Raw genomic sequence first — 7,388 nt, 5'->3', positions numbered from 1 at the left:
AGACTCCCCTCCCTACTCCCTGTGAGGAGCGGCATGGGGGGCGGGCCACAGGAGTCTGAAGGGTTTGGAGACTCATAGCAGGGCCGCATGCCTGAGATAGAAATGCTTGGTCACAGGCTGGGTGAACACGAGTGCAGATGGAGACCAGGGAGACAGGACTGATTGAAAGCTTTTCCCTGAGGACACACTAAGGAATGGGGCCTGGAGCTTTCGGCTGCAGGGCTGGAGATTGGGAGGCCACAATTTTCATTCTTATCCTCTAAAGCAGTGTGGAAAGCTTTCAGGGAACAAAAGCCACATTGAGCAAACTGGAGCAGATTACTTAGCGTGGCCCCTGGCAAGGGTGGTGAATTCTGCCTGGGGAAAAGACACCTGAGAATTAGTGCAACAGACTCTACGCCAGAAGATCAGGAAGAACATCTGGCTAAAACTAAGTTTACTGATCACACAGAACTGCAAAACTCCAGCACTGGGGGAAAATAGTATATAGAATACATGGGGTTTTTGCTCATTATTGCCAGGGACCTAATCAGTATGGATATAAGTAAGATGTCAGAACTAGAGTTTAGAATAAATATGATAAAGATACTAGCTGGGCTTGATAAAAGCATGGAAGACACTAGAGAATCCCTTTCAGGAGAAACAAAATAACTAAAATCTAATGAAGTCGAAATTAAAAAGCCTATTAAATACAACCAAAAACGGAGGCTCTAGGGACACCTGGGTGGCTCAGTGAATTAAGTGTCTGCCTTCGGCTTAGGTCATGATCCCAGGGTCCTGGGATTGAGTACCTCATCAGGCTCCCTGCTGGGAGCACCTCATCAGGGAGACTGCTTCTCTCTCTGCCTGCCGCTCTCTTTCTCTCTCTGTCTTTGACAAATAAATAAATAAAATCTTAAAAAAAATGGAGACTCTAACTGCTAGGATAAATGAGGCAGAAGAGAGAATTAATGATATAGAAGACAAAATGATGGAGAATAAGGAAGCTGAAAAATGAGAGATAAACAACTACTGGATCATGAGGGGAGAATTCAAGAGATGAGTGATACCATAAAGTGAAACAATATTAGAATAATTGGGATCTGAGAAGAAGAGGAAAGGGGGGGCAGAAGGTACACTGGAGCAAATTATATCAGAGAACTTCCCTAATTTGGGGAAGGAAACAGGCATTCAAGTCCAGGAGGCACAGTGAACCCCTTCGGAATCAATAAAAATGTCAACACCTTGACATTTAATAGTGAAGTTTGGAAATCTCAGAGACAGAGAAAACCCTGAAAGCAGCTTGGGACAAGAGGTCCATAACTTACAAGGGTAGAAACATTAGACTGGCAACGGACCTATCCACAGAGACCTGGCAGACCAGAAAGGACTGGCATGATATATTCAGGGTGCTAAATGAGAAAAATATGTAGCCAAGAATATTTTATCCACCAAGGCTGTCATTCAAAATAGAAAGAGAGATAAAAAGCTTCCAGAACAAACAGAAACTAAAAGACTTTGTGATCACTAAACCAGCACTGCAAGAAATATTAAAGGGGATCATTTAAGGAAAGAGAGCCCAAAAGTAACATAGACCAGAAAGGAACAGAGACAATACACAGAAACTGTGACCATACAGGTAATACGATGGCACTAAATTCTTATCTTTCAATAGTTACTCTGAATGTAAGTGGGCTAAAGGCCCCAATCAAAAGACACAGGGTATCAGATTGGATAAAAAAGCAAGATTGATATGCTATCTGCAAGAGACTCATTTTAGACCCAAAGACACCTCCAGATTGAAAGTAAAAGGTGGAAAACTATTTATCATGCTAATGGACATCAAAAGAAAGCTAGGGTAGCAATCCTTATAACAGACAAATTAGATTTTAAACCAAAGACTATAATAAAAGATAAGGAAGGATGCTGTATCATAATTAAAGGGTCTATCCAACAAGAAGATCTAACAGTTATAAATATTTATTCCCCTAACGTGGGAGCAGACAATTATATAAACCAGTTAATAACAAAATTAAAGAAACACATCAAAAATAATACAACAATAGTAGGGGACTTTAACATCCCACTCACTGGAATGGACAGATCATCTAAGCCGAAGATCAACAAGGAAACAAGGGCTTTGAATGACACACTGGATCAGATGGACTTCATGGATATATTCAGAACATTCCATCCTAGGGGCGCCTGGGTGGCTCAGTCGTTAAGCATCTGCCTTTGGCTCAGGGCGTGATCCCAGAGTCCTGGGATCGAGCCCCACATCAGGCTTCTCCGCTGGAAGCCTGCTTCTTCCTCTGCCACTCCCCCTGCTTGTGTTCCCTCTCTCGCTGGCTGTCTCTCTCTCGATATCAAATAAATAAATAAAATCTTAAAAAAAAAAGAACATTCCATCCTAAAGCAATAGAATACACATTCTTCTCGCATGCACATGGAACATTCTCAAAAGACTGGGATCATTCCCTGCATATTTTCAGACCACAATACTTTGAAACCGGAACTCAATCACAAAAGAAAATTTGGAAAGAACTCAAATACATGGAGGTTAAACAGCATCATACTAAAGAATGAATGGGTGAATGGGTCAACCAGGAAATTAAAGAAGAATTTTAAAAATTCATGGCAACAAATGAAAATGAAAACACAACTGTTCAAAACCTTTGGGATGTAGCAAAGGCAGTTCTAAGAGGAAAGTATATAGCAATACAAGCCCTTCTCAAGACACAAGAAAGGTCTCAAATACACAACCTAACCTTACACCTAAAGGAGCTGGAGAAAGAACAGCAAATAAAGCCTAAACCCAATAGCAGAAGACAAATAATAAAGATTAGAGCAGAAATCAAGGAAATAGAAACCAAAGAACTGTAGAACAGATCAACAAAACTAGAAGCTGGTTCTTTGAAAGAATTAGTAAGATTGATACACCCCTGGCCAGGGTTATCAAAAAGAAAAGAGAAAGGACCCAAATAAATAAAACCAGGAAAGAAAGAGGAGAGATCACAACCAACACGGAAGAAATACAAATTATAAGAACATATTATCAGCAACTATATCCTGGCAAATTAGGCAATCTGGAAGAAATAGATGCATTCCTAGAGATGTGTCAACTACCAAAATGGAAACAGGAAGAAATAGAAAACCCAAACAGATCCGTAACCAGCAAGGAAATTGAAGCAGTAATCAAAAATCTCCTAACAAACAAGAACCCAGGGCTGGATGGCTTTCCAGGGGAATTCTACCAAACATTTAAAGAAGAATTAATACCTATTCTTCTGAAGCTGTTTCAAAAACTAGAAATGGAAGGAAAACTTCCAAACTCATCCTATGAGACCAGCATTACCTTGATCCCAAAACCAGACAAAGACTCCACCCAAAAGGATAATTACAGACCGATATTCCTGATGAATATGGATGCAAAAATAATAGCCAATAGGATCTCACCAAAATAATAGCCAATAGGATCCAACAATACATTAAAAGGATTATCTGCCACAACCAAGTGGGATTTATTCCTGGGCTGCAAGGATGGTTCAACATCCTCAAATCAATCAACGCGATGCACTACATTAATAAATGAAAGGACAAGAACCATATGATCCTCTCAAAAGATGAGGAAAAAGCATTTGACAAAGTACAGCATCCTTTCTTGATTAAAATTCTTCACAGCATAGGGAACATACCTCAATATCATAAAAGCCATATATGAAAAGCCCACAGCAAATATCATTCTCAATGGTGAAGAACTGAGAGCATTTCCCCTAAGGCCAGGAACACGACAGGGATGTCCACTTTCACCACTGTTGTTCAATATAGTACTAGAAGTCCTAGCCTCAGCAATCAGACAACAAAAAGAAATAAAAGGCATCCAAATTGTCAAAGAAGAAATCAAACTCTCACTCTTTGCAGATGACATAATACTCTATGCGGAAAACCCAAAAGAATTTACCCCAAAATTGCTAGAACTCATACAGCAATTCAGCAAAGTGCCAGGATATAAAATCAATGCACCAAAATCATTGTATTTCTATACACTAACAATGAGACAGAAGAAAGAGAAATTAAAGAATGTATCCCATTTACAATTGCACCCCAAACTGTAAGATATCTTGGAATAAACCTAACCAATGAGGGAAAGGATCTGTAATCAGAAAACTATAGAACATTGATGAAAGAAATTGAGGAAGACACAAAGAAATGGAAAAACATTCCAGGTTCATGGAAGAACAAATGTGTTCACTGGAAGAACAAATATTGCAAAATGTCTATGCCACCTCAAGCAATCTATACATTCAGTGTAATCCCTATCAAAATACCCTGCTCTGCAGGGAGGCTGCTTCTCCCTGTCTCTCTGCCTGCTGTTCTCCCTGCTTCTGATCTCTCTCTCTCTCTCTCTGTTGAATAAACAAATAAAACCTTAAAAAAAAACAAAAACAAAACAGGATCATAGGGAAGGGAGGGAAAAATAAAACAAGATGAAATCAGAGGGGGAGACAAACCATAAGAGACTCTTAACCACAGGAAACAAACTGAGGGTTGCTGGAAGAGAGGGGGGTGGGGGATGGGGTAACTGGGTGATGGACATTAGGGAGGGTACATGATGTAATGAGCACTGGGCATTATATAAGACAGATGAATCACTGAACTCTACCTCTGAAACTAATAATGCACTATACATTAATTAATTGAATTAAAAAAAAAACCCTCCAATGACTTCTCATCTCAATCATCAGAAAAGTTGAAGGCCCTATGGAGCTGTACACTATTGCCCATCACCCCTCACTGCAGTTACTTCAACTTCATTTCCTTCTGTTTTCATTTCTCACTGTTCTCTCCCTTGCTTACCTAGCTCCTCCCACACTGTCCTCCTTCCTGGTCCTCGAGTGTACCCCAGAGCTTCTTTTTCTCCCTTGTCTCCTACTGTTCTTTCTGCCTGAAGCACACTTCTTCAAATTAACTCTACAGCCTCTCCCTAATTTCTACTAGATCTTTGCTCAAATGATATATTCCAGCAAGATCTTTCAGCACAATTGAACTCTGTCTGCTTTTCCTACTTTATTTCTCACCAAATGCTATCATCATCTAAAACTATACTTTATTTATTTTAGTTACCATCTGTCTCCTTACACTAGAATGTAAGTAAGCTCCATGAGGACTAGATTTTTTTTTCTGTTTTGTCTACCCCTTTATTCGCAGGAGTAGAATAATTACTGGAATATAGGAAACACTCAATAAATATCTCTTCAATAAAAGGATGTGCTAAAAATAGATAAGTACATAAGGTCAAAACAAAATGAAGAAGAATAATTTTCCTTTCCCTTGAATTATACCTCTCAATGCATTTAAAAGGCAAGAATGATTCCATAGTATATTTTACATTGTTAATAAAAAAACTCTCATTCAATTATTTTAAAATATATATGAGTAGAATGGCAGAGAAAATACACCAAAATAAAGCAACTTATTTAAATAAATATCTTCTTGGTTCTCTAAAAAAAAGAATCAGTTTGCTAGAGGGGATACTCTAAAAAGGGGCAGTGTGTGTATTTCTGGTGATAAATGAGTAATTTAAATTGTACACAGACAAACATTTTCATTCAATAGCTTATTTTAATGTGTATTGGGAAAAATAAAACTAGCATATCAGAAATGTGATTTTTCTGGACGTCACTTTTTCAGATATGGCTAAAGCAAGTAGAGCAGTGTTAATCTGAACACTACATGAATCACGGAAGTGGGATTCAGGCCTGCCCATGATTGCTGTGAACCTCCATGACTGAATTTTTTCCTGGAACTGTTCATGGAATGTATAACTTGGATGATGATGTTCACTAGTATGTTATCTTACATGCTGAATTTTCAAGCCCTTTCCTGAATTCTTTTTAGCACTAAATTGACTTGTCACTTTGGGAAGCTCATAAGTGGTGCATTGAAATGGCTGCCCTGAAAGTATAATCTAGTCACTGTTTGGATGTAACAGCAAAACAAACAAACAAACAACCCTGAGCACACACTTGCAAACTGAAGATGAGTATTTAAATGATGCTTTTCAAATGTTAATTGTATAATCCAAAGTCCTCTTAAGTCTTAGATTTTTCCTTTCATGGAGATGAGCAGAGGCAATGAAAACCACTGAAGATCATTAGCTTTCACATAGTGGGGTCTTCATTCTCTCATTTGAGTTGATAGGACTCTAAATCTTCCTGGAGGAAACTTCAAATGAATATCTTATTGATATCTTTGCTAATTTGAATAGCCTAAAGTCACCCCTACAATGTAAATTAGAATTTGTTAGAATTATTAGAATTATATGTGAAGACCAGGGGAAGGAGGGGATCTGCTTCTGCAAAACAGAGTGATGAACATGTGCTTTGGTCACGCTGAGTTATATTTTTTTCTATCTGAAAAATTCTCTAAAAATATCTTGAACATCATGAAAGAATTCATAAATATTTTTCCCATCAATTGACAGTAGGGAATGGATAAAGAAAACTTTTTTCTTCTAATAACTTCTATGTTTTTAGCAAATGATAAAATTTTCCATCAAAGCCAGTATAATTAATAATAATAATTAATGATAATAAGTTTCATTGTTCATAAGCACCTACATTAAGGAAAAGGACAGTTCACAAATAAACAATCTAACTTTATATTTGAAGGAACTAGAAAAGAAAACAAACTAAGCACAAGGTTAGCAGAAGGAAGGAAATAAGAAAGATCAAAACAGAAATAAATGAAACAATGTAGAAAAACAATAGAAAAGATCAAAAGTGAAACTAAGAGCTGATTTTTGAAAAGATAAACAAAATTGACAAACCTTTAGCTAGATAAAGAAAAAGGAAACTCAAATATATAAAATCGGAAATGATGGCAGAAACATTTTAGCTGATACTGCAGAAATACAAAGGACTGTGAAAGGAATACTATGAACAATTATATGCCAACAAATTAGATAACCTAAAAAAAATAAATTCCTAGAAACATACAACCTACCAGGACGAAATCATGAAGAAACAGAAAATATGAATGACATAGGTCATTCATACTCATAAAAGTAGTAAGGAGATTGAATCAGTAATCTAAAATCTTCTAACAAAGAAAAGTATAAGACCAAATGACTTCACTTGTGAATTCTACCAAACATTTGGAAAATTAATGCTACTCTTTTTCAAACTCTTTCAAAAAAAGTAGAAAAGACTAATTTTATGAGGGCAGCATTACCATGATAGCAAAGCCAGACAAGGACACAAGAAAATTACAGGCCAATATCCCTGATAAACAGAAATGCACAAATCCTAATAAACTGAATTCAACAGCACATTAAAAAGATCATATACCATAATCAAATGGGGTTTATCCTTGGAAGGCAAGGATGGTTTAACACACACAAATTAATA

The sequence above is a fragment of the Ursus maritimus genome, unplaced genomic scaffold (assembly GCF_017311325.1).
Source record: "Ursus maritimus isolate PB19 unplaced genomic scaffold, ASM1731132v1 scaffold_12, whole genome shotgun sequence".
Classification (NCBI taxonomy): Eukaryota; Metazoa; Chordata; class Mammalia; order Carnivora; family Ursidae; genus Ursus; species Ursus maritimus.
Note: the sequence above shows the minus strand (reverse complement) of the source record.